At 35.8% G+C, this 14,417-nt stretch overlaps 1 protein-coding gene across 3 annotated transcripts in view; it reads left to right on the top strand.

Moving 5' to 3' along the window:
* Window positions 1-14,417, top strand: part of LOC136039783 (KIF-binding protein-like) — an 80,288-nt gene that overhangs the window by 40,110 nt on the left and 25,761 nt on the right. The window contains exon 1 of one of the 3 annotated variants that reach the window (XM_065723653.1): window positions 185-303. The exons of the other annotated variants lie outside the window; for them this stretch is intronic. The gene's annotated coding sequence lies outside the window, so the exon portion shown is untranslated. Of the gene's footprint in view, window positions 1-184; window positions 304-14,417 lie in introns of those variants that run through there. 3 annotated transcript variants of the gene reach the window in all.

Raw genomic sequence — 14,417 nt, 5'->3', positions numbered from 1 at the left:
TGGTAGCAAATTCAACGATTCAGTCAATCTGCTTCACTTTCATGAGATGCATTCATCTTTCCTTATGTAGTCTTAATCATTAAGATTTTTCTTGCTTGGATAGATACCACCCGTTTGGGTAGATCGTGGACAAAGAAGATCCATCGACAAACAACAGTTTCAGGGCGGGGCATGCGTGGGTTAGTCCGGGTATACCAATCTCTATACCAATTAATTTAGAATGCCTAGAGTTTAGTTTATCTCTAAGGATTGATTGTAAATGTTGCAAAGTAGGAGTTATATTTTTGAATGATTTAATCTAAGGTATGTTGATCTTTAGGGAAGAACCTTTCATCAGTGCATAATGACAAAGTCGTGGCTGAATTTCTGTTTTGGAGAAACCGGAAATAATTATTTTGTTGGAGGGGGGATTTAACCAAGGAAAGTATTTTATGTTTACATCATAGACTTATAATGAATTATTAATCTTGCATTTGTGCAGGTTGTGGAGGCGTCTAGCCCCAATTTTGGGTAAAATTCTAGTTAATTGACTTCTTGCTATCTCGGAAAGGGTTTAGGTTATGAAAATGAAACTTTCAGGGATGGGTCTACAGGCTAAAGTGTGTCCCGGGAAGGTATTTTAAAGTACCCATCTCAAATCCTTCTCCCTCTAGAGGGCCCTGAAATTTGCCTACATGACAGGTCTATACCTATAGAAATTTTGACAAAACAACATTTTACCTTAATTTTCAGTTAGAAGCTGCTTTTTCTCTGCCTTTAGTTCTGAAAATTCAATTCCTGTTATTTGAGTAGAATTTTGAGCCATGCCAATCTTTTTTTTTAAATTAGGAAATTTATTTGCATATCTTTAAAACCTTATAAAATGGAATTGAGCAGAGTTATGAAGCTGAAAACAATTTTGTTGTACTTCAATTAAGCAGAAAAGGTCATGGCCCTCTAGAGGGAGAAGGAGTGGAGGTAGTTTCTTCAAAATACCTTCCCGGGACATACTTTAGTCTGTAGATTCATCCCTGAAAGTTTCATTTTCCTAACCTAAACCCTTTCTGAGATAGCAAGAAGTCAATTAACTAGAATCTTACCCAATTTTGTATCAAGAAAATGATTCGAGGGAGGAAATTGTAAAAAAAAATGTGAACTGTAAGAACAATATGAAATCTATGTGGAAATATATGAAAATACAGTACTCCAGGAGGGCGAAGGTCCCTTTTCCCTCTGCGCGTCTGTCTTCATAGTTTGCGAAATATCTACGGATGTGTATTAATACCTAGTTATGAAATACGCTTATCTTTAGGTACAGTCTCTCTAGTGACATTGACTTAGACAGTATACTTCTCCTCCACTTCTTATGGGGAGGCAGTATTGGACTCCCCTGTCATAATTGATACTTTATTTTTGAACATTCAAGGCTTCCATTGTTGATGTAAGGCTTGAATAAAAGAGTCCAGAAGCTCAAGAAAAAATTGAATTTCAGGGCCCAAGGCCAGCCCTTAATTTTTGGAAACGCAATAAACCTAAGTCTGTATGGATTTCTATCAAAATTGGATGGAGGTATGACCTATATAGTTGATGCATGTACATAATCCTATAACTTAATCGAGGATATGAAGTTTGGGAGGCAAGGGTGCATCTAGGATTTTTGTTCAAGGCTGGGGGGTGCAATAAAAAAAGCATTAAAAACGGAGCGAAAATTTGCTTATATGCATTTTCGTTACATTTTTATAAGTCGGGCAAATATTTCGGCGACAGGTTCAGACCCCGTAACCACCCTCCTGTATACGGCCTTGGTGGAAGACCTTAACAATTAATTAAAGCAATGGATACGAAATAAAGCTAACCTAATTCCAGTTAGAATAATTTGTTCTAGCTCAGGCACGAGCGCAGAGGGGTTTCTGGCCATCTCCCTCTTCCAAACTAGTTACCCTCCTATTTTTTGATTACTTAAAAAGGCAACCAGAACTTTTATTTTTTTACGAACGTTGTTATTAATAAAAAAAAATACTAATTTTTTTAGCTGAAAGTAAGGAGCGACATTAAAACTTAAAACGAACAGAAATTACTCCGTATATGAAATGGGTTGTCCCCTCCGCAATCCCTCGCTCTTTACGCTAAAGCTTTTTATTGTTTTAAAAAGTAGAATTGTGGCAAAGAGTCAAACTTTAGCGTAAAGAGCGAGGGATTGTGGAGGGGACAACCAATTTCATATACGGAGTAATTTCTGTTCGTTTTAAGTTATAATGTCGCTCCTTACTTTCAACTAAAAAAATTAGTTTTTTTTATTTAATTTCGGAACGTTTTTGAATTAATGCATGTTAAGTTTTGGCTCTCCGCACATAAATTATTAAAATGAAATTTTTATATTAATTCTTTTTTTTGGCTAAATGGCTTTCTCTTAGTTTTGATCAGACGATTTTGAGAAATAAGGGGTGGAGAAGGAGGCCTAGTTGCCCTCCAATTTTTCGGTTACTTAAAAAGGCAACCAGAACTTTTAATTTTTAACGAACGTTTTTATTAGTAAAAAATATACGTAACTTAAGAATTAACTTACGTAACAAACTTTCATAACCATATATTTCTATTATGTATACGAGGGGGTTTGTACCCTCGTTAATACCTCGCTCTTTACACTAAATCGTAAGTTTTGTCCTAATTCTTTAAGAATGACCCCTGAATCAGAAAGGCCGTAGAATAAATAGTTGAAATCACTGAAAATACTTTAGCATAAAGAGCAAGGTATTTATCTCTTCCTAAATACCTCGCTCTTTATGCTAAATAAATTATAGTAATGCTAGATAATCCTGCGCCCTTTTCATTGAATTTTTCCCCCATGACTGAGTCCTCCAAGGAAAGATCCTCCAAAATAGCCCCCTCTCCTCAGCCCCATCCCCAAACAAAATAAAATCCCACTGAAAACGTCTGTACACTTCCCAATAACCATTACTATATGTAAACACTGGTCAAAGTTTGTAAATTGCAGCCCCTCCCCAGGGATTTTGGGGGAGTAAGTCATCCCCAAAGACATAGTTATTATGGTTTTCGACTATGCTGAACAAAACGGCTATCTCAAAATTTTGATCCGTTGACTTTGGGAAAAAAGAGCGTGGGAGGGGGCCTAGATGCCCTCCAATTTTTTTGTCACTTAAAAAGGGCACTATAACTTTTCATTTCCGTTAGAGTGAGCCCTCTTGCGACATTCTAGGACCACTTGGTCGATACGCTGACCCCTGGAAAAAAACAACAAATAAACACGCACCCGTGATTTGTCTTCTGGCAAAAAATACAAAATCCCACATTTTTGTAGATAGGAGCTTGAAACTTCTACATTAGGGTTCTCTGATACGCTGAATCTGATGGTGTTGCACCATCCAGATTACGACAGCCTCGAGCTGTTTCTGCGCCTATCCCAGTTTTGTCCCCCATTCGCTGCGTTACTTCCAGATATGAAAAAACCTTTGTCCCCTTCATCACAGGAAAAATGAATAAAATAGCCAACTAGTTTCTCCCCCCCCTTATTTTCATTGTGTGAGTTTTTGGACTTTTTTTAGTGGCCCTTTTTTTGTGAGTTTTTGGATTTTTTTAGTGGCCCTTTTATTTGTGGATATATATGTTTATTTTTTGTTCTTTTCTGTATCATTAGATTTTTTTTGTCCCCTTCCCTTTTTTTCTGACTTGTATTTGTTCAAGTTTAGTTTGACAGATTTTTTTTTTTACTCATAATTTGTTTATTCATTATTATTAGTGTTTTTTGCTTTATTTGCTTTGTTAGTCGACTCCGATGTCCGAATTCGGCCCTTTGAGGGCTTGTGATAGTGATCTTTTTGAAATAAATATCTTATCTTATCTATCTTTACCCCAGGACCGGCTCTGCCCCCTCTGTTTCCTAATGTGCATATATTTAGCGTAAATTACTGCTTGGGTCATTCCCTTGAAGAGTGGTTCTCAAACTTATTTAGACACTGTACCCCTTTTTACCCAAACTTTTTTTTAGGTACCCTACACCTCAGTTACCGCTACAAAGTAAACTATGGCTATAACATAGGCCCAATTGAAATTATCAGTCCTTGTTTCTTTTTTGTTAGCCAGCCACTTACCCCTTAAAAATTTTGCGTACCCCCAAGGGGCGCGTGTACAACAGTTTGAGAACCACTGGCCTAGAGAACTAACTGTAGAGAAAGGAACATGCTAAGAAAACAATTGTTGTTTCATAACCTGCAGAATAGTCATGGTTAACATATTTTGCATATACTTTGCCTCCCTAGACTTTGCCCCTCCCCTCTAATGTATAAATATAGCCAAAATTATGTATTTTAAATGCATTCGGCCACCATAACTTATTTTTCCAGTTTTTATTTCGTCACAGTTGATTCAATTTACAGGCCCACTCACAGCCTACACATGGACACAAATAAAAAAAGCAATATAATTTTATTTTCCTGTTGCTCACTCTAAAGAAATTCTATTATACCCTGGAAACCAACAACGGAGCATATATTAGTGTTTTTTGCTTTATTTGCTTCGTTAGTCGACTCCGAAGTCCGAATTCGGCCCTTTGAGGGCTTGTGATAGTGATCTTTTTGACATCAATATTTTATCTTATCTATCTTTACCCCAGGACCGGCTCTGCCCCCTCCGTATATTTAGCGTGAATTATTGATTGGGTCATTCCCTAGAAGAGTGGTTCTCAAACTTATTTAGACACTGCACCCCTTTATACCCAAACTTTTTTTTAGGTAGCCTACACCGCAGTTACCGCTACAAAGTAAACTATGGCTATAATATAGGCCCAATTGAAATTGTCAGTCCTAGAGGTAAAGAGTTGTTTCTTTTTTGTTAGCCGGCCACTTACCCCTTAAAAATTTTGCGTACCTCCAAGGGGCACGTGTACAACAGTTTGAGAACCACTGGCCTAGAGAACTAACTGTAGAGAAAGGAACATGCTAAGAAAACAATTGTTGTTTCATAACCTGCAGAATAGTCATGGTTAACATATTTTGCATATACTTTGCCCATCCCCTCTAATGTATAAATATAGAAAAATTTATGTATTTTAAATGCATTCTTCCACCATAACTTATTTTTCCAGTTTTTATTTCGTCACAGTTGATTCAATTTACTGGCACACTCACAGCCTACATAGACATTGCCTATATAGGCTTTGGGTACACGGGTTGAAACAAGAGTGACGCACTGCGAGAATAGCTGGAAAATATATTCGGGTTTTATATTTGCGCATCGTCTTGGGGGGTTGCTGGGGGTAAAGTATAACGAGGCTGAATGCAAAATGTGTTATACTATTCTTATTCTGTATACTGTGATGTTAGAATTATTTTCTTAGTATGTTTCCACCTCTCCAGTTAGTACTCTAGGAAAATACCGTCTGGGTATTTCCCAAGTATTTGGCCACGAACCTCTATTGTTTCAACCCGTGTACTCCAAATCCATGGTTGCCAGTGTTTCGACGGAAACAGTTTAAAAAAAGAGTTGGGATAAAGTCAAACTTTAGCGTAAGGAGAATTACTCAGAGGAGGGGACAGCCCCTTTCGTATACGAAATAATTTCTATTCGTTTTAAGTTTTAATGTTGCTCCTTACGTTTAGTTAAAAAAATTTATTTAAAAAAATTATTTTCTGAAAGTTTTTCAACTAATGCAGATTTGAATTTGGCTCAACTTACATGAAAACTTAAAATAGAATTTGCAAAGTTAATTTTGGCAAAGTATCCCCTCCCCCATGTAAAGTTTTATTTGGAAAGCTCACCTCCAGAAACTACCCTATCAATGTGAAAATCTTCCCGTATAAAATACCCGCTTCCCACTGGGAATAATTCCCTCGAAAAAATATTTGTATACTTCCCAATAACCAATAAACAATGTAAACACTAGCCAGAGTTCAAAGCTTTTAGCCTTTGCCTCGTAGGTGTCGAGGGGTCAAATTATCTTTAAAAACGTAGCTATTAAATTTTTTTAATATTTTTAACCAAAATTGGCCAAAAGACCTTTCCCCAGGGTCTGTTGGTGATCGTGTTATTTCCAGAGCCATAGTTATTTGGCCTTTCAACTATGCTGAACGAAATGGTCATCTCAAAATTTTTATCGGATGATTCTAAGAAAAAAGGGGAGGAGTGTATTTGCCGTCTAATCTTTTTGGTCTCTTAAAAAGAGCACTAGAACTTCAATTTTCATTCAGACAATCCCTCTCCCAATATTTAAGGACTAATGGGTCGATATCATCATCCCTGAGAAGAAACAAAACAAACAAATAAAGAAACAACAACAACAAATAAACACGCATCCGTGATCTTTCTTCTGGCTAAAAAGATGGGATTTTCATTATAATTATTTGACTTATAGCGGTCTTTCCCCCTTGTCTCGCATATCTGGCAAATTTTCTCAGGCTGGTAGCTTTTGATGGGTAGACTAAAATTCAATTAGATTTGTATTTTTGAAATTATCATAAAAAAGCCAGTTCTTTTTATATATCCATTGTTGTCAAAATGCCTTTTTTTAAAGTTTTGGTTACTATTGAACCAGGTCGTTCCTTATAGTCCATTACCACGAACTTTTTGACTTATTCAAACTAACAAAATTCACCTTGTCTCCGTGGCTACTACTTTCATTGTGATTTGATATTCAGAATGCGGAGTTTTTGATCTGAGTTGGTAATAAGGATGCATTTCTGGCTTTTAGAATCTGGATGACAAGAAGGGGTTAACCATAGCTCAAGACACGGATTATAATATTATTGTGGTCCAAGACTCCAAGGAAGGTAAATGACCAAATAGATATAATAGAGTAGTCGCAATTTGGCTGTGCAAAGGATAGATCAGGAACGCTAAGAGCGTTAAGTTGAAACTCTCAGGGCTACTGCTACTACTACAATTATTAGATGCACTAATAGAGTATAAAGTAAAAACTTTCGATAAATTTTAGAAATAAAAAAAAAATGAAAAGGCACAATGTAGCTGCTGGTTTTCAAACAGTTCGTGGTAACGAACTGTAGTAAGGAGCGATCCGGCTCAATAGTAACAAAAACTCTAAAAAATTTAATTTTGATATCAATAGCTACATCAAAAGAATCGCATTTTAATACTGATTTTAAATATATAAGTTTCATCAAGTTTAGTCTTAGCCATCAAAAGTTACGAGCCTGAGAAAATTTGCCTTATTTAGGAAAATAGGGGGAAACATCCCCTAAAAGTCGTAGGATCTTAACGAAAATGACACCATCAGATTCAGCGTATCAGAGAACCCTACTGTAGAAGTTTCAAGCTCCTATCTACAAAAATGTGGAATTTTGCATTTTGTGCCAGAAGACAAATCACGGGTGCGTGTTTTTTTTTTTTTTTTTTTTTTTTTTTTTTTTTTTTTTTTTTTTTTTTTTTTTTCAGGGGTCATCGTATCGACCAAGTGGTCCTAGAATATCGCAAGAGGGCTCATTCTAACGGAAATGAAAAGCTCTAGTGCCCTTTTTAAGTGACCAAAAAAATTGGAGGGCATCTAGGCCCCCTCCCACGCTCATTTTTTTCCCAAAGTCAACGGATCAAAATTTTGAGATAGCCATTTTGTTTAGCATAGTCGAAAATCATAATAACTATGTTTTTGGGGATGACTTACTCCCCCACAGTCCCTGAGGGAGGGGTTGCAAGTTACAAACTTCAACCAGTGTTTACATATAATAATGGTTATTGGGAAGTGTACAGACGTTTTCAGGGGGATTTTTTTTGGTTTTGGGGGTAGGGTTGAGGAAGGGGGCTATGTGGGAGGATCTTTCCTTGGAGAAATATGCCATGGGGGAAAAAATTCAATGAAAAGGGCGCAGGACGAATCTGGTCACGTTAGAAAAAAACGTCAAATTAAGAGCTTAATATACAATGCTGAGTGTTCGGAGCCTCTCTATTATGGAGTATAATTTGAAAATAAAACAACTATACGAGCGATAAAGCATATATACCACAACCATAACTCAACTAACGAAAGAACTGCTAAGAGATAACACAACTATAAAGCGAAAACAGGTTAAAACTAACGGGAAAATAAACGAACTAAGAGGTGGAAGGGGCCCAGAGAAAAAATATAATCCTTTTTCAATTTTGAGCCTAACTTCTGCAAAGGAGTAATAATGTCAGAAGCCCCAAAATACCGAATTATTTTCTTTTCAAACACTTCGTGGTAAGGAACTGTAGTAAGGGGCGACCCGGCTCAATAGTAAACGAAACTCTAAAAAACGGAATTTTGATGCTAAAAGATACATCAAAAGAATCGAATTTTTACGCTGATTCTAAATATATAAGATTCAATTAATTTAGTCTTTGTCATCAAAAGTTACGAGCCTGAGAACATTTGCCCTATTTTGGAAAAAAGGGGGAAACATCCCCTAAAAGTCATAGAATCTCAACGAAAATCACACTATCGCATTCGGTATATCAGAGAACTCTATAGCAAAAATTTCAAGCTCCTATCTAAAAAATGTGGAATTTTGTATTTTATGCCAGAAGACAAATCACGGGTGCGTGTTTATTTGTTTGTTTGTTTGTTTTTTTGTTTTTTTTCCCAGGGGTCATCTTATCGACCAAGTGGTCCTAGAATGTCGCAAGAGGGCTCATTCTAACGGAAATGAAAAATTCTAGTGCCCTTTTTAAGTGACCAAAAAAATTGGAGGGCAAATAGGCCCCCTCCCATGCTCATTTTTTCCAAAAGTCAACAGATTAAAATTTTAAGATAGCCATTTTGTTCAGCATAGTCGAAAACCATAATAAGTATGTCCTTGGGAATGACTTACTCCCCCACAATCCCTGAGGGAGGGGCTGCAAGTTACAAACTTTGACCAGTGTTTACATATAGTAATGGTTATTGGGAAGTGTACAGACGTTTTCATGGGGATTTTTTGGTTTGGGGGGTGGGGTTGATGGGAGAGGGCTTTGTGGGAGGATCTTTCCTTTGAGGAATATGTCATGGGGGAAGAAAAATTCAATGAAAAGGGCGCAGGATTTTCTAGCATTACTATAAAAAAAAAACAATGAAAAAATAAACATGAAAACGTTTTTTCAAATGAAAGTAAGGAATAGCATTGAAATTTAAAACGAACAGAGATTATTACGCATATGAGGGGTTCTAAAAACACTTTATATTTTTTTTAAAATATAAAAATACTTTATAATACCTCGCAAAATAACTTATGCAGGTATGAAGTCACGACACTACATTTAACGCCAGACTTACCTATCACGGTTCTAATATTTAAAAACGTCAAAGGTCTCACACTACAGATAACATAACCCACAACCTTTGTTTAAATAGACACGGTTTATCTGGTATGCTGAAATAAGCATAATCAAACAATCACTGTATAATTGGGGTACGTCCTAAATACAGTCAGGTATACCTACTTACTAAACTCCCGCCTTGAGTATTTAAAGACGTTCTATTGATTTTTTTTCATTACAAGTCATAAAGTCTGGCTTCGAAATCTGAGGGATAAAATGCTTATGATCATAGGTGCACTCAGTTTAAGCCTTAAGGTAAGGATATTTTCATAGATAAGGGTTCTGACGCTACAAAATGGATTTCTTTCAGCCCAAATCAATGCAAGATGAGTGGATGGGTTGTTTTTTTTTAAATCTACAGGCGAGAAAAAAACGTCGCTGTTGCGTGTAACGTTTGTATTTAACGTCTTCACGCTTTTGAGTTTTGAATGATCACAAAAAAAAAAGGTTTAGGCCTACTAAGCTTTTCTCAAGGGAAGTCTTAGCAGGATAATCTACGTTCAATCACATTTTGACTCTTCTCATCTTTATTCCTCCCTATGAGCAGAGGACCCTCCCTACAAGCAGTAACATCAATTTAAAAAAATTGGGGGAGGAGAGGGAATAGCAAAATTCATTTTACACAAACTAAGGGAGGGGGCATATTTGTCCCTTTTAGTTCTTTCAATGAAAATGCCAGTAGCTCTCAGTTATCCCGACGACACTCAAGAAGTGAGGTTAAGATGATCATAATTAAATAGACCAAAATATCATGAAAACATAATACTTTAGCAGCAAAATTATTGAAACTGCAACAGAAGATTATGGAAAGCAGGCAGCCCAAAACGCATTATAACATACCATAACCTAACCAACTCTATATATCATATATTTGATTAAAATATACCTTATGGTAGTTTATCTCTCTGAGATTAAACTAATTATCTCTGAATGCCGACAGAAAAACTGGTTTTACTCAGATCAAGAACTTGAGTGTGGTTTGGATAACTGACAAGTATCGAAATACCAAAAATGGTATATTCAATGAAAAAAAAGGTAATTTTAAAAATCTACGAGGGGCAAAATATCTATGGGGACATATCTCCTTCCTTGTTTGACGTCACTACCTGCGAGAAAAGCCTGTCAGACAGTTTTGGTGATTATTTCAGAAGTGTGAGCTTATCAAATACAACATTAGTCGTGAAATGACAAAATATCATTTTTAGCCCTTTTATAAGGTATTTTTTTTCGAGAACTTCAATTTTAAGAAATCTTATAAACAAAAATATTCCAATTTTTTATTTTTTATTTGGTGGGGTGATGTGTTATCCACTACTGTTATTCTTAACATTTTATTAGTCTATAGTTTATGTGAAAAGCATATGATTTTGAATTTCTGAATTGCAATATTAGTTTTAGACTTGTAATCAAAAGGTCGAAAACCCTTAAATACCGACTTTAGTTGACAACGATTTACATAAGACGGTTAAATTTTGCCACAGAGCAAAAATAGTTTTTATGAGGATTTAAATAAAAAGAAAGAAAAGAAGAATTCAAATACGCCAGCAGTGGTTACTGGTTGTTCATTTTTTGATAAAATTTTAAATCTTTCCATTGGCATGGTGAAGAATAAAAGATGGCCTAAAGATACTGCAGGTATTTATTACCTAGAAATGTTCACAGGGTGCTTGTATGCAATTCAGGACACCCTCAATAAGTGAAGTTAGGTTCTTTTGTGAAACAAACTAGGATGCAGGTACATTTTTATTAAATATTTTATATATAGAGGTGGTTAGGTTAGGTTAGGTTATGTATTTGATATAATGCAACCCTGCCCCCACCCCCACCCCCTAATGTGCAAATATATAGCCCAAACTTTTGATAAAGCTAATGAAATAAAACAAAATATGAAGAAAATATAATACTTTATTCGGAAAATTGTAAAATTACAACTTAAAATTATGTACCCAGAACGCAGAAATGTCGTTAAGAAGTTTCAGTCTTTGGCAAATCCCAAATCTTCATTTCAAAATCCATGTTCAGACACTATCTTTTAACACTATGCCTAGCAAACTAAATTGAGTTCTATCTTTGTGGCCACGAAACCGGATTTTTGTATCGTAGTTTGATCACGAAAGAACCTAACTCCATTTATTGAGTGTGTTCTGAATAATACACAAGTACCGTTCACAGTTTTTAAAATGCCTGGCAGGACGAATGTATCGGTTGAGAGCGATACCCGAAAGACCGCTTTATAATCACTAGCAAACTTATCATAAGAAAAAAAAAAATCAGTAGCTTATCTTCTCCTGTTTATAAGAGTAAATGCGCCTCAAAATGCTAAGATTCCACTAAAACAAGATGGTATTTCTTTTTAATCGTCGAAAGTTTTTCTCAGCGGCAATAACAAGTCTATGCATTCAAGATTCATAGGTTTAAACATCTGAGTATTTACAAATGACTTGTCATTGTACACAACTGGCTTGCGTTAAGACCCCCTCACGGGTTATAGAATTGATTTTTCATTAGAGGGTTGTAAATTTTGGCAAGAATGGCGGTGTTCCATTTTACAAGGCCCTCTGTTATCATATATAACACCTATATACTTGAACCCAAACGAATCTGAGCAAATATTTAAGTGCCAGCTTGAATTTGCTTTAAGTAAACAAATGTTTACGGGTTGATTTGGCAAAAAAATTTAAATAAACAGAACGTGAAGATATATAATTTTTTGGAAACATTTAAGTAAGTATAATAATCTATCACAAATCCACGACAGTTTTACTTTTTTTATCTGAATTATATTATAGTGAGGGGGAGGGGCATGAAACGGTCATACATTGAGAATCATTTATAATTTTTGAACCAGAACAACTTTTGAAAACATCTTCTATAGATGAAATATCCACCCACCTTGAAAACTGTTTAACTGTAAGACTTAACTGAGGCCTATCCATAAAACACGTAATTACCAAAATTCAGCCGTGTCTACTTACCAAGTTATATTGGTTCAAAATACTGATATTCAGTTTTGAATTCGAAGCTATAGGCTATTCAGTAATAAATTTTTAAACATTGAATCTTTCCTCCAAGTAGTATACAGTTATTTAGCCAAATGAATTCAAGATAAGTCAAATAAATTTAATAAAAGAAAAAAAAATTCAAAATGAGTCAAAATAAATTCGAAATTCAAAAAGATCGAAGCAAAACCTTGTGTTGTCTGAAATATTGACAATCAGGTTTGAGTTTTAAAATGAAATGACTTTCAAAATGATGCTCAATGAATGGAAAATATTCCTTCCCCACCAACTTTTAACAATCTAACTTAACGAAAACCCTTAAAATAAACAGATAATTACCAAAAATTGGCTATGGCTAATTTCATAACAGGTTTCAAATTAAATTCAAAATTACCAAATAAATTCCTCGTCGGCTCGCCAAAACCTTATGTCTGAAATATTGATAATCAGTTTTGACTTTTGAAACCAAGCAACTTTCAAAATGATATTCAATTAATGAGAAATATTCCTCCCCCACGGACTTTTAGCACCTTCACTTAACCTTAGCCCTTCAAATAAACAGATAATTACCAAAAATTGGCTATGGCTACTTACAAAGCCATGTTTGTCCGAAATGTTGTTCGTTAGTTTTAATTTGTGAAAGGAAACTATTTTTTGCATCCATTGTTCACCGGTAGAGGGACCATCTGGATGAATATACATTCTCTTTGGCATTTCGGGGTCAGCCTTACCAGCTACCATCCATCGACTAAAATAAGTATATAAAATTAAATTAATTAATCCAAACTAAAACTAAGCTATGAAATTATAATATTACAACCACAAAACTAAAAGAAGACCTATTTAAAAAGAGCCTACTTTTTTCTAAGCCTTATCTTGAATCCTTCGAGTAAAAAAATACTTTGAATTAATGCTTGCGTATCTTGGGGTGGTAGGGGCTTTTGGCTCAGCTAGGGAAGGGAGGAGTGCACTTCTTCCATGGTGCAACACCTCATGGGGAACTATTTAGATAGATCTTAAGAGAGACACTTGCCTTGGAGGTGGGGAGAGGGAGGAGGGCACAAACTAACATTGCCCCAAGTTCTAAAGCTGGGATTATACGCAAAGGGATGGTCCCCTCTGCTTTCCTCCCCTAAAATCCTAAAGCTGCATAGTTTCTGGACGCTTCTTATTAAGATAATGAAATAAAACATTTTCGTTATTATTGATTCCCTAAGAAAAATCCCTGTGCACGCATCTTGTTGGAGCACATACCTACACCCCTGAAGTGGGTAAATAGAATTCTTAATATGATGATTTTAGCCCCCCCCCCCCTTCAAGAATATTTCCAAGAGCATACTTTTCAAGCCATTAGACCCCCCTCACCAATATCTGTTACGATTACCCCCTAAGATATAGCTTAATCACTTTCTATTAGCTATTTTTTCATTTATCATTAAACTTTCTTGTTTGTCATGAGTCAACGAAAGTGTTCATCAGAAAAAGCAAAGCTTTTGAGTGAAGCTTCTTTTTTAAAGAAAGCTGTCGGGAGAACTTCAAGGATTCCTAAACTCAAACAAGTTTTGATAACAAGCTATGTTTTAGCGTCGATATTTCTTGAGACAAGGTGTAAAAATCAATATGAAAGCTTTTGGTGATATAGCATTAAATAACTTCTAAACTGTTTAACAGAGTTTTTCTTTCCTCAAGCAATTCAAAGACTTATTTAGTTCCTGGGGGCAGCCAGAAGACTTTAGAGCAAGGCCGTATCCATGGGGGGGTAGGGGGTTTGAACCATCCCAAATATATTCGCGTAAAAACGCAACAAAAATGAATATAGACAATTTCTTATCCGTTTTTGAGGCTTTTTTGTGTAAGCTCCCTCCCCCTTCGAAAAAATCCTTTTGTAAAATTCCCTCAGAAAAAATCCTGGATACGGCCTCGCTTAAGAGAGTCTGTTTTTCTCCAGAACAAAAATATATGAAGTATTTTTCTAGAGTCATCTTCAAGCAGTCCCATCGCTAACCGCGCGCTATCAAAAATGTTTTTGAATAGCAGTCCTTCAGAGACGGATAACTCCGGTCTAGTTTCACTTCTATTTCCAAAACCAAATACGAGCCATGCTATTATTGGGCTGGGTTATAAGAATGATTAGCTGGTTTGACGGGGGGTGGGGGTGGC

The sequence above is a fragment of the Artemia franciscana genome, chromosome 20, assembly GCF_032884065.1.
Source record: "Artemia franciscana chromosome 20, ASM3288406v1, whole genome shotgun sequence".
Classification (NCBI taxonomy): domain Eukaryota; kingdom Metazoa; phylum Arthropoda; class Branchiopoda; order Anostraca; family Artemiidae; genus Artemia; species Artemia franciscana.
The sequence above is the reverse complement of the archived record's forward strand: the minus strand, read 5'-3'. Positions and strand labels throughout refer to the sequence as shown.